Source organism: Equus asinus, chromosome 9 (assembly GCF_041296235.1).
Source record: "Equus asinus isolate D_3611 breed Donkey chromosome 9, EquAss-T2T_v2, whole genome shotgun sequence".
NCBI lineage: Eukaryota > Metazoa > Chordata > Mammalia > Perissodactyla > Equidae > Equus > Equus asinus.
The window spans coordinates 95,150,172-95,163,673 of record NC_091798.1 but is presented as its reverse complement, the minus strand read 5'-3'; the positions used below and the strand labels follow the sequence as shown (position 1 = coordinate 95,163,673).

The window sequence follows — 13,502 nt, the reverse complement described above, 5'->3', positions numbered from 1 at the left end:
CACATCTAATTATTGTTCACCATCAGGAGTGCCGAGGGCTCCCATGGCAACCTTAACTCATCTCCTTTCTCTTGCACACGCGGTGATAGACTTTTTCATTATAGTATTAAATGTGCTCGTAAACCTGCCTTATTATTGGGAAAATATTTATTTGTATAGCTGAGATAAGCGGGCAGTGCTGGGGTAATGGTTCCTGTCCCAAGCCTCCAGACAGCACCAGTCCTCAGTCTGCTGGCACAAACGGGGCACCCAGAATATCAGCTGTGTGCTCGCTTCACCTGCAGCAGCAAAATCTTCATGCAATGGACGTCGTGAGGCAGGATGTGGAGCGGACTTTATTGCCATGGTATGTCAGTGAGGACAGCTCAGGCTGACTGAGAGTGTCTTAGCCCTAAATGAGCAACACAGGAAAACACAAACCATGGATCGAACCAAAGGCTGACTTCAGGGAGACGATGGGACGTGCCCCAGAATGAAGCACGAGGCTCCGAGACTTGGCAAGTTCACCACGGAGGCTAAATGAACCAAAGTCCAGCATTAAAGTGGTTGACTCCTACGTACACATGGCTTCACACGCAGTAATGGCAGCACCAATGGAAGGAAATCCACCTGGTGGACATGGAAGCACTTGAAACTCAGCCATGTGTCGGGCCCGAGGCATCTGCAGTACGCAGTGTCCTAAGGGGGGTGGTTTGGGTGTCTGGAAATGCTGCTGCCCGAGAGGCCTCATGTGGGGGCTTCACTCTCGCCATTTGGTTGGGGTGTACTGGTTGGCTCTGTAGATATTAGTGCGGACCAGTGTTGGAACGTGGCTTGCTTCTGTCCTGCATACCTGGAGCCTAGAGCCGATTTCTCCTGCGAATTTCCTCCTTGAAGGAGAACAGCTCTGGCCGCGCTGCTTCACTTGTTTGGAGAGAAGAACCCCAGGCGCTTTCATAAAGCCTCGGATCTGGGGTGACGGCCAGGGCCCTTCACTGGAGGCTGGGCCCCGCCCCTGGGGCTGGGGAGGCGGCAGAGGAAGGGAAGAGCATTGGAGACAGGCAGTAAAGCCAGACCCGACCAAAGGAGGAAGCGCTGGTGAAGAGAAGGGAAGGGGCGTGAGACCTAGTGAAGGCGCAGCCCCGAGGAGTCAAGTGGCCAGACCAAGTGGCCAGCCATTGTCCACGTGGTGGGTGTGCTCAGTCTACACTGCCTAGGGAGGGACTGCGAAGAAATAAAAAAAGAGGACTCACCTTCCGGCAGCTCACAGACCGGGTGTGGTGAAGGGGGCCGGGGACAGGAGACCCAAATGGAAGAAGATCAATGGCTACAAAGAACTAGGCCAACAGTACACGCTATGATGGTGGACAGTGGCGGAGCTGCCGGGCAGCGGTCAGAGCTGTGCCTGCACACGACGGGGCTGCGGTCCTGGCTGGGCCACCTACCCCGTCAGACCTTCACCTCGCCAGGCCTCAGTTTCTTCCTCTGTGGAGTGAGGGACAGTAGCTGTGTATATATTGAGGGGTACTTATGAAAGTCAAGTGGGGTATTGGATGTAAAGCGTCTGCCTCGTTGCCTGACACACAGCGAGACACGTTGAGTAGAGACATGGAGACTGAGAGCTGCGTGCTGATCCGTGCCGACTGTCTGAGAAGTGCCAACCGTGCCGGTTTACAGCCGGGACTCGGGCTGAGGTCGTCCAGGTACATCTCGACTCCGCCTTTCACTAGACGTGTTCGGCAGGTTGCTCACCTCTTTGCGCCTCAGTTTGCTCATTTGTAAATGGGGATGATCACAGTCACACATATCACCGAGGGCTGTTATGAGCAGTAAAGGAGTTAATGTGTGAAACACTCAGCACTGTGTCTGGCTCTGGTAAGTGCTGTAAGTCCTGGCTATTATTACTGAGGTTGTTTTGTTGGTGTTGTGTATACAAACCGTGGAAGTGTTTCCTATTTAGCACTTAATAAAAACCTATACTGGTTATTAATTATAAAGACGAACCGTTCAACCAAGAGTGGCCGACAGAGTCCTCCGGGAGCCACCCCAAGTCAAGACCGAGCGCCCGAGGGGCACTCACAGGAAGAAAGGAGGGTGCTGGAAGGAGCAGTCTGTGGCTTCCTGGCGTGATGACACGTGGAGCATCTGCTATCGTGAGATCATGTGCAAAGTGTGATGTTGGTTGCCAAATGAACACAGAGGAGAGACACCAACATCCAGGTTGCAATAGAAGTTCAGGAGCCGTGACGACAGTGGAGCCCAGCTGTGATCAGGGACAAATAGCAGAGAGGGGACGCGGAGACTCTTGGCCTCTCTGCTTCATGCCAACCCAGGCAACCCTGCCATCCTCCAGCAACCACATGTGGTCATTAAAGGAGCAAGCACGAGGACTCAGATGGCAGTGCCGGGCGCCCCTAGCAAACTTGAGTCCTTAGTAGTTGTTAGTAGTCGTTAACAGTCAGCATGTTGCCTGCGCATTGTGCAGCCTTGTTTTGGCTTTGGTTTCATCAGAAACTGCAGAGCACGGCGGGGGCGGGGGGGGGGGGGGGCTGGGGAGGAACGGGATGAGGGCTTTCAGCAAATGTGGAGACAAGCCCCGGTGGTGGGGAGCTCCTGCGGGCAGTCCGGCAGGTTCCAGCCTCCTCCTCCAGGGGTCGTATGTGAGCAGAGAGCTGCTGGCAACCTGGAGGGGTAGTCTGAGAAAGCACTCGCAGGGCCTTGCACAGGAGATGTGACGGCATTCATCTGTTAACTCCTCCATCCACTTATTCAACACAGATTTACTGAGCATTTTCAGATGCCAAACTCTGAACTGGTCCCTGGGTTTCAACAATGAGCCAAACGGACCTGGTCCCTGGGCTGTTGACAGGCCGTGATGGTGCAGTGGCAGGTGTTGGGGGCGGGAGGGGGGTGGGGAGCACAGACAGTGAAGAGAGAAAGTCGAGGTTCTGAGCTACCTACAGTGCCTGAGAAGCCAAACTCCCTGCAGAAAGGGAGACAAACTGTGCAAATCTGGTGTTTACCGAAAGCAGAATCTATAAGTCTTGGCGAAGTCTGGTGGCGCTCTTGAAACCACATGGCTAGTCCCATGCTGGGCACCTACCCCATCTCTAAGCACATGACGCCGAGGTCTGGTAACTCCAGCAAAGCTTCACCTTGTGTCACAGGCTCCCAGCCTTGAGTGGTGACAGAGCAGCAGCCCTGGTGTCCTTGATACCCCCTACCCAACCCGAGGGCAACCTCTCACCCATCTGTCCTGACCTTTGTCATTTACTACACCTAAAGATCCTCTTTGTTGTTTATACTAAGTCAGCCAATCACATTTTCTCCACTTTACAGAGAGACCTCTATAAAATCAGAACGTAAATCTACAGCAACTGAGAAGAGAGTAACCAGTCACTCTAAAGGAGAATAGCATTGAAAGAATCCAGTTCCTCATTTACACGGATTAACTTACTTATTAACTGCTTGGTCTGAAAAACTGTGCTGTTGCTCCATATTTTAAGCATCTCTTAAATAAGATTAATTTTTAGAATGACAAGTGATGCCACTCACAAGGGGAAAATAACAATTTACTTATCATCCTAGACTGCATATTAAAAAGCATTTCATTGAGACTTAACCTGGTGAGTCAGAATCTTCACGCGGAGATGGGTTATCTCCAACCTGGTGGGAAGCTCGTTAACTGGGGGAAACGTGGAAGAGGCAGAGCGGCTGGGAGGACGAGGCCCCAGGAGCCGTGGGCATCGTGCGGCCCATTTGCGATCCCTCTGTGGGCAGCACGGGAGCCTGCACTGGAGACGAGGCAGCCGCTTTACGTTGTCTGTAAGCAGCAGCATTTCAACAAGCAGCGCTGTCCTTTATGACCTTGGCTTTCATGTAAATCACATTTACTTTCTGATTACAAAATAAACGCATGGTATCCTTTGAAAATGTAAGAAAAGTTTTAAAAAGCAGGAAGGAGGAGAGAGTAACTTTCAAATCCTGCCTCTGGGGACGCACCCTGGTGCCATCTCCTCTGGTCTGATGAGTTCACACCTGTAAGGTTTGGAAGGACGGATGAGGCTTGATGGAGAGTGCAGCGGGCCTGTGCCAGAGCAGGCTGTCCACTGGTGTCCAAGCAGAGAGGCCAGTGCGGCTGGAGCAGAGTGAGCCACCAGTGGGAGGGAGAATGTGGGAAGAGGCGGCCAGAGAGATAAATGGGGGCGGCACTTAGAGGTTCTCTCAGGTCAGAGGAAGGATGTGGGCTCTATTCGGAGTGTGATAGGAAGCCACTGAAGGGTGTTCATCAAGGGAGTGACATAATATGACTAATCTTCTGAAAGGATCCGGCTTCTTGGGGGAGCGGGGAGGGAAGCACAAGGGTAGAAACAGGAAGCCATTTCACTAATTCCGGCAATGGTGCTGGCTCAGATGAGGACGCAGGTGGAAGAGGTGATAAAAAAAAAAATGGGATAGATCCTGGATGTAACTTGAAGGCAGAGCTAAAGAATTACTGATAAATTGCTGTGGGGTTTAAGAGTGAGGGGAGTGAGGGTGATTCCTGTGACTTGTCCTGAGCAACGGGAAGGATGGAGCTGCTGTTTACTGAGAAGCGGCCGGCCGGGAGAAGCAGCTCAAGGTCAGGACAGCCGGAACTCAGCTTTGGGTACATCACATTGGACACGTCACTCAGACATCCAAGTGGAGGTGGCAAGTAAGCAGCTGGATTTATGACTCTGGAATCTGGAGTGATGTCTGGGCTAAAGAACTAAATTTCGGAGTTGTCAACGTGGAGATGGTATTTAAGGCCACCAGACTGGATGAGCTCACCCCGGGAGGCAGTGTCCACAGAGATGAGAGATCTGAGGACTGAGCCTCCAGCGTTTAGAGGAAGGCAGAGCTCCAGAAGGACCAGAGGCTGGGGACCGGGAGGATGGGTCCCAGAGGTCCGTTGGGGAAAGTCCTTCAGGAGGGGGCAGACATCAGCCATCAGATCAACACTGCTGATTGGCTGAGTGAGATTTGCTGGGCAATGCCATTGGGTGTGGCAATGCTGATGTCATTGTTACCGAACCTGAAGTGAGTTCGCTCACCCGTTGCACAGCAAGCCAATCTCTGACACCGGGTGTGGTGGAAGAAAGTAGGAACTTTATTTTTGCACAGCGCTGAGCAAGGAGAGAGGACAGCTAACGCTCAAATCCCAAACTCCCCGAAAAAGCTAAAAGGAAGGGTTTTTATTTGGGGTTTTAGGTAGGGGAGGGGGAGCATATGGCCTTGCTGGTCAGAGCTTTCCCACCAGCCTGTCTTTGGCCTGGAGACACTTGCAGAGAGGAGGGAGCTCATGACCTTGCTGGTCTGTGTCTCTTTGTGGGGAGGAGATAGTCCAGGTGCTTGTCCTTGACGGTGTCTGTCTCCATGGAGCATAGTGGATTCTGGAGCCAGGAAGCCAGAGAGTAAGCAGGCAATGAGTGTTTTGGTTTTAACCCCATATATGCTGGGTTTAATGCGGGGAAACTGATATCAGGATCGGTATCAACTTCCCCCCTATTTTATGTCCATCCCTCAATCTTGAGGGATTTGGGGCAGCGACCGATCTAGCTACTTCCTGCTGAAATGGGGTGTAGGTCATTTCATCTCATTGAACTAGTCTTTTAATAAGGCAGTGATGCTGGTGGGTTCCTGAAGGTGGGCCTGTATCATGTAAGTAAGTAACAAGGTATTTAATAAGAAGTTTTTCTAGAGAAACAAAAAGAGAAAAACAAGCTTAATGGTTGGAGCAAATTATGAACCAGTTTCTGAGCCTGGGGGCAGCCAATCAAGATTCCTAGAAGTCAGGGTCGAAGCATCTTCTGCAGTTTGAAATGTCTCTGATGGTGTCATCGGGCACTCAGGTAGGTTTTTGAGTGGCTTACACAGCAGCAGACATGAATCTCTCTTAAGTTTATATTGGGTCTTCCAGCTTCAGTTTGTGAGGCTTTAGAAAAAGGGAAGATTTAGTTTTCAATGACTCTAAATGAAAATCATGGGGAGAAAACCCTGAAAATGTTAGTTTGGAAGTTTTTAGCCAGATATTTCAGGAGATGAAGAATTCAAGATCTAGTCCACTTAACAGAAGTAAAACAAAAATTTCAAAGGCAATTGAAAAAAATTAAAATCTAATATCTATAAACATGTATTACAGTTTCTATTGAAACATAATTTTCCTCCCTAAAATCACCCTCAATTTCACTAGACATAGCCAAATTAAGACTAACCGGTTTGCATAATAAGTCTAGTTTTAATAAATTTGGCATAATTATTTACATAAGTACAGCAAGAATAGTAATTGATCATATAGGCTCTTTTAAATCTGCTTTGCTGGAACCTTATAAGGAATCTCAGGTTGAACTTTAAAGGCCTCTCCAGGCCAGGAAAGCCAAGTAAAGGACGTGTTATCAGATTCTGCCAGCAGTGCCTGCAGATTTGGGTGAATCCCTCTCTTTACGAGGTTCCCCAAAATATTGAGGTTCCTTGTACCTGCCAAAAGGAGCGACATTCTTTGCTCAACCTTACCAGGTTACAGAACCCATAAGCACAGTACCAGGCCAATATTTCCAAGTGGCTTTATTCCAAAATGTCAACCTTCATTCCTCAAAAGCTGTCTTGTTATATTTAAGCCCGTATGTTTTTTCAAATATGACATTCCAGTCAAAGCCTTGGTAATATAAATAGTGTTTCCAATTGTGTCCTGTTAAAAGAAGAACAGATTCTTATTGGACTTATGCAAATAACTATATTGCCATAAGAATAAGAATACTTACTCATCAGGGGTTTCTACATTTTTGGGGGGCTCAGATAGGGAGGAAAAGACAAATGTTTAAATTTTGTTTATAAATTGCTGTAAGTCATAGTTCTTTAAGAGAATAGAGAAAAAGGTTTCCTTAAGTCTGAAAAAAGCAAAACATCAAAAAATCAGCAATATCCCTATCAAAAGGTCATAAAAATTATAATCATCCCTATCAGTTTATTCTGTCCTCTGTAATTGGTTCTTGATCTTAATCTTCTGTCAGCAGTTTGTGAGGTTATCAGTTTCTCTGTTGGAGTTCTATAATTTTTACCCAGCTTGGTTTTATAATCTGAATGTTTATTAGAAACCTATATTCTAGAGTGTCAGAGTCCTTTCCATGAATTTCTCTGAAGATGAAACATATTTTTAAAAACATCAAAGTAAAACAGTCACTGTTCATAAATAACAAAACATTCCAAAATCGTAACTGACAAAGGCATTTGACCATCTCTGTGATATACAACATTTTGAGATAATAACCAGGATTATAGCTGACAATCAGAACAGATCAGATAATTTTTAAAATATTTATATCAGTATCATTTATATAATATCATTTAAGAAAGTTTATCATTACTTATTTGACAATGCTTCTCATGTAATTTAGCATATAAAATAAGCCTTATTAGTTTAGCTTTCTTTTCTTATAGGAAGAGAGCAATTTCTCCGAGAAGTCCCAGGGGCCCTCTGAAAATCCCCAGAGAAACCTTCTCTCCTCTTCCAGGTCAAAAGAAAGCTTTTATTCAATACTTGAATATTTGTGTCGGGGGGAAGCTTGTCAAAAATATTAAAAGCTTTAAAACATTTGTTCAGATAAGAAACAAATTTCACTTGTAAAACCATTTTCAGGTATCTATTCAAAGTGACAACAGTAACAGTCAAGGGGAAACAGCTAAAATAGTAAAAAAATATATATATAGCCTTTTTATAATCTTTTTATAAAGAGCAGATTAAAAATTTAGGAAAATTATCCTTTTAAGAAAGAGGAAACCAAGTTTTAATTTTGTACCAGTTTACTTTTGACATATAAGTTTATTTACTTAATTGGATTTACTTTAATCCTGGACAACTTGACCATATATAAATCTCTTTAGGGTTTTACTTTTACAAAGCTCTGGTTACTTTTTCTACATTCAGAATTTGTCCCAGCATTTTAGGACAAATTTATTTTTCTCAACTCAAGAAACAAAAATATTTCCATTTTTTATATCTTTTTATTGAAAACATATATTTTATTTTCTTTGTATACAGACCTTTTAGAAATATGTTTTCTCATAGAAAATTTCTCAGCATACATAAAACATGTTTATTAATAAACCTAAGCACTTTTTAGTCTCTTTGACATAAGAAACCAAAGGCAGACAAATATATGCTTAGTAGTTAACCTTTAATATTTTATCTTATGTGGAAATGACCTAGATACCCAATAAACTGTTATTATTTAACTTAGTAAAACTATAAAATTTAAGTTTCCAAAAAGATTTTCGAAGCTGTTTTTTAAGTATTCAGACTATAAAACATAATTATTGTACTTAAAACTCTTACCCAGTTTTAACAATTACTCTTAAAAACTTCATGTGACATTACAGCAGTGAAGTATTATCCTCAGTTGTTTTAAGTACACATATCATAATATAATTATTATACATATTATTATACATATAATTATTATTAAAAAGTTTTTCCAAAAAACTTTTATTTTTTATATTTATTTAGTTTACCTGTTCTTAACAATTATATTTAGATCATCTACAAAATCTCCATGAGACGTTAAACAAAATTAGCTATTATACTATTATGAGTTTTGCTGATAAATTTTGTAACAGACATGACATGAGCTCATTTGACCAGTAAACCCAGGCTGTCTGTCTGCATCATAGCCAATGCTGATAACTTTGAGGACATGTTCATTTTAAATGAGACCAGCAAACTTACACAGGCTTTCATTCATCAAAGATCATTTTATATCATGTTAAATAACTTGTCTCTTAGAAATTCTTGCATATTCGTTAAAGACTGCATTCCATTATGAGAGATTTTGAATCCTCTTCTGAAACATGTTTTCATAACGGTCGTTACAATTCCAAATTATCTCAAAAGTTTGCTTATTTTTACTTGTTCAATTTTAGGTGAGGAATTTTGGGGGAGTTGAAGCCAAGCTCAGCTTGCTGGGAAGCTCAGCAAGAGAGTAGACAAAAGCAGCAGATTTGGGTTCGGCTGCCGGCATCTTTAATTATGTAATTATTTTCTCTTAAAGAGGCAATAAAGTATTTCTAATTTTATTTAGAAACCCCAAAAGATTAAAACAGGCTCCCCATTGTTGTAGCTGGCTTTTCCAATTGCATACATCAGATTGCGTGAACTGAAATTGGCCTAAGTATATCAGTTTTTACAAAACTTTATCTTAGTTTTATTAACCCTTATGCTTTTCATTATAACTTACATTAGAATTCTATTAACAAGTTTTGGTATTACAATATTGTTCAGCGGAAGCATTCCCAGTTAGACATAACATTTATTCCCAAAGAAAACATCCAGGCAAAGTTGACATAACCTCTTCATATAATATTAGCTTAAACACTTTAATCTTTATAGTCTTATTAATCTTAGTAGCCTAACTGTTGCCCCAAACAATTGTTGGTCAGGTTTTTCACTGATTTTTGCGTCCTGACCTTTTACATTTTTCAAACTGGGGTAAATAGAACAGATTTGTCTGATGTCCTTTAATGTTGGGGAGCCAATAGGGTGGGTCCCTTTAGCCCATCCAACCTTAGGCAGTGTTTTATTAATACCTTTGTTTTAACCTCATTTATATCTGTTCCATTTATCCCATTGAGATGAGTCCTGTGACTCTTCCCTTTCTGATTTTTCTTTGTTAACTTAACATTTTCATTAGCATCTGTAAGACTATGAGAAGCTGAGACCCCAAGTTTGATTAAGTTCTTAGGACTAGTCATTATAGTTTCCTCTTAATTTGGTCTTTTCATAGGTACCAATAAAACAGTTGTTGATCATAAGAGCTCTCTAAAAAGTTTCCCAACTTGAGGATCCATCTTTTGGCCATTTTTTTTTTCCTCTGGAGTCTAAAGAATATTGTGGCCACGTGGTGTTACAAAAGAAAATCATCCGTCTTTAGACATTGGCTTATAGCTATAGGTCAACCATCAGCCAAAGTTTTTCCCAAGGGGCTCTTAGGTAGAATAAATGCAGCATCTCCCATGTTAACACTTTTAAAAGGACAAACAGACAGATAACAACAAATACCAAACTAGCGCGCATTCCCAAAAACCCTTGGCCACAAACGGAAGCCAAAACAAAGACCAAAACCAAAAACCAAAGTGCTTCCAGTCCCAGCTTAGTCCATGTCCTACACTCGGGGGCGCCCAACAAGGGACCAGGGACAAATGAGCAAGGACAAGGGACCTTGGTTGTACACACCCGGGGGACTTACCAAAATTTGGCCGGGGCGTCGCGGCGACTTCAAAACAAATGGAGCCCAGAGGGTTGCCAAGGTACCCATTATTTCCGGCCGGTCCTGTTGGAAAAGGTTAATACAAAGACAAAAACAAAAACTACCAGCTAATTACAAGAGACGTCTTCCTAAGTCCTAAACCTAGTTTCTTCCACTCCCAAAGCAAAAGCACCATGGGCCAACGACGTCTGGTTAGCAGCCAGTCACTTGGGGCTGTCCCTGAGACAAGGGGCTCAGGCAGCTGCAGGACAGCTTCCAAGAGAGGCCTTTCACCAGAGGCTGGTGTACCACAGGCGAGACGTCCACCTGGGACATGGTCCCATCTGGGTCGCCAAATTGTTACCAAACCTGAAGTGAGTTCGCTCACCCGTTGCACAGCAAGCCAATCTCTGACACCGGGTGTGGTGGAAGAAAGTAGGAACTTTATTTTTGTACAGCGCTGAGCAAGGAGAGAGGACAGCTAACGCTCAAATCCCAAACTCCCCGAAAAAGCTAAAAGGAAGGGTTCTTATTTGGGGTTTTAGGTAGGGGAGGGGGAGCATATGGCCTTGCTGGTCAGAGCTTTCCCACCAGCCTGTCTTTGGCCTGGAGACACTTGCAGAGAGGAGGGAGCTCATGACCTTGCTGGTCAGAAGCTTTCCCACTAGTCTGTGTCTCTTTGTGGGGAGGAGATAGTCCAGGTGCTTGTCCTTGACGGTGTCTGTCTCCATGGAGCATAGTGGATTCTGGAGCCAGGAAGCCAGAGAGTAAGCAAGCAATGAGTGTTTTGGTTTTAACCCCATATATGCTGGGTTTAATGCGGGGAAACTGATATCAGGATTGGTATCATCATCAGTGACCTTGACAAGAGCGGCCGCAGGGGAATATTGGACGTGCAGGGGGTTCACGAGGGGACAGGAGGAGAGAAAGTGGAGAAAACAGGCAAAGGCCAAATAGTAGCACAAAGCAAATACTAGGTGAAAACCTCCAGGCATTTGTTGTTGGCGTGATGGGATTGTGAAAGCCAGGTGTTCACTCTGGAAGAGGGACGCACTCCTGTCCACGGGCTTCCGTGGGGGTCGGCTTGCTGGGGTCTGCTGGACGAGGGACATGACGATTCCCCAGCCTGGGGCGTATGTCCTGGCACGACTCTAAAGATGGAATTCGGAACATCCATCAGGGAAGCCCTTTGCCGTCTGTCTGTTGTCATCAGAGAAGCAATGCAAAGAGCGGAATAAGTCAATAAAAGCAGCTCACATTTTCCCCATGGTTTTCACTTTGCGAAAGTGCCTTCACAGCCTCACCTGCTCCTCACTCGGGCGGGGGAGGAGCCGGCATTTCACAGCAGAGGAAACTGGGACTGGGTCAAGGTCACAGGTGGTGGGAATAGAGGGGCCAGGACTCAACACAAGTTTTCTGACTCTAAATCCTAGCTCTTTCCACTTTATTATCCTGTGTCTCTTAAAAGGTGGACATTGCTTTTTAAAAAAATTTTTAAGCTTGCTTACAACAATTAACTATTTTTCATGAGTCAGGCCCCCCATGATGGGCTTTCCATGACTGTACCACGTAATCCTGAGAACAACCCTATCAGGCACCCACTGTTACTACCCTCACTTACAGAGGCGGAAACTGAAACAGAGAGGCTAGGCAGCTCGCCCAAAGTCACCCAGCTGGGAAGCTGTGAATCAGCATCGGAATCCGGGCATTTGGGCTTGAGAATGCATGCCCCTGAGCACCACATTTTCCGATTTCATCTTCTACACACGCAGCCCTTCAAGCAGAGAAAATGTTAATTGACTTGACCATAGTCACATGCTGATTGATCCTAGTCCAGAACTCTGATCAATTAAAGGGAGTTTTATCGAGCACCTTCCAGAGTGACGCAGAGTGTGAGGTGCTTTGACATCAGGCAGAAAAGAAGCTGGGATGTGGCTCCTTCCAGGAGGTTGCAGTGTCAGCCGCTGAGCACCAGCTGCCTGTTTGGCGTTTCCGCTGGGATTCAGGGCAGCCAGGGAAACACACGGTCTAGCAGATCACGTTATCCTTCAGCAAACGTCCACTCTCCCTCCCTCCACCTTCCTCCCACCCGCAGGAGAGTGTACTTCCCCTCCCACGTGGGCTTGGCCACGTGACCTGCTTTGGCCACCAAAATATGGCAGATGCACTACGGGCAGAGGCTCTAATTGTGCTGGCAGAGTTTGGCTCGGTCTCCTGCAGTTCTTCCTTCCACCATGACAGGAACACTCCCCAGGCTTCGTCAGCCTGGTCCCAGGACAAGAGACACGGGGAGCAGACCCGCCTCTGACCTGCAGCCTGCAGCCCAGCTGACACCCGTGGAGTTCAGCTGAGCCCAACAGAGCCACAGCTCAGATCCATGAATGAGAAGTAAATACTGTTGTTGGAGTCACTGAGGCCATTGGAGTGGCTATGCAGCATTGCTATAGAAAGAGCTGGTTAACCCACATAGGACGTGTCAGTTGAAAATTCACAAATGTAGTTTGAAAATGTAGTTACCATCTTACAGTGGTGCGTTGAGAGGCGACATCTGTCCGTGGGCCAATAACGGATCGGGTCCCCTCCGCCCCAGTTAACAGTCATCATCTCCCCCTGGGAGCCGTACTTTGGGAGCGGTCTTTGAAGAAGAGACAACCAACTGCCCTTATCCATCTCTCTTTTTTTCTTTTATGTTAGACATGGCAAGCACAACAATTGCCACACCTGCAGACCCTTTAGGAGGCAGTGCACGAGGCCTCCGGTGAGGGGCGGACCTAGGCAACCACGTTTGAAGTCACGTACTTATAGCCCAATCTCTCCCAGGTACATCCGATTGGACCAGAGGCAGACACCTGACCTAGGAGCAGCTGACGCATAGGCTGCCCTGAAAAAAGGGATTGGCTCAGCCAATCAAATCTCTCCAAAATTTGAAGTAGGAAGAACAGAAACTTACAGGGTTATGTAAGTAGAGAGGCAACGAGAAATAGAGCAGAAAAAGAGGAGAGGCGCAGTCTCCTTGAGGCGTGAGAGAGCTACAGAGTGGAGCTCTGTGCAGCCCTCCTGCAGGGGCCCCACCCTGCCTTGGCTCCAGAACTGCCCTCCAGCTCCGCTGTCCGTGGGCTTGGCCCCCAGGCACTTCCTGTTGGAAGTTCCTGAGATGTTCTCTCCAGTGTTGCTCCCTGTGCTGTCTCCCAGCTGAGCCCCACACTTACCCCAGCTAACCCAGGAGTAGTCTGTTCCTTGCACATTTACCACCTGCTCCAGAAA

At 45.7% G+C, this 13,502-nt stretch overlaps 1 long non-coding RNA gene across 1 annotated transcript; it reads right to left on the bottom strand.

Moving 5' to 3' along the window:
• Positions 1 to 5,606: 5,606 nt before the first annotated feature.
• Positions 5,607 to 11,732, bottom strand: LOC123289064 (uncharacterized). The gene is made up of 3 exons (XR_011506071.1): positions 10,627 to 11,732; positions 10,239 to 10,322; positions 5,607 to 5,697 (listed from the first exon to the last, which is right to left on the bottom strand). It is a non-coding gene; the product is annotated as an uncharacterized lncRNA (long non-coding RNA).
• Positions 11,733 to 13,502: the final 1,770 nt, after the last annotated feature.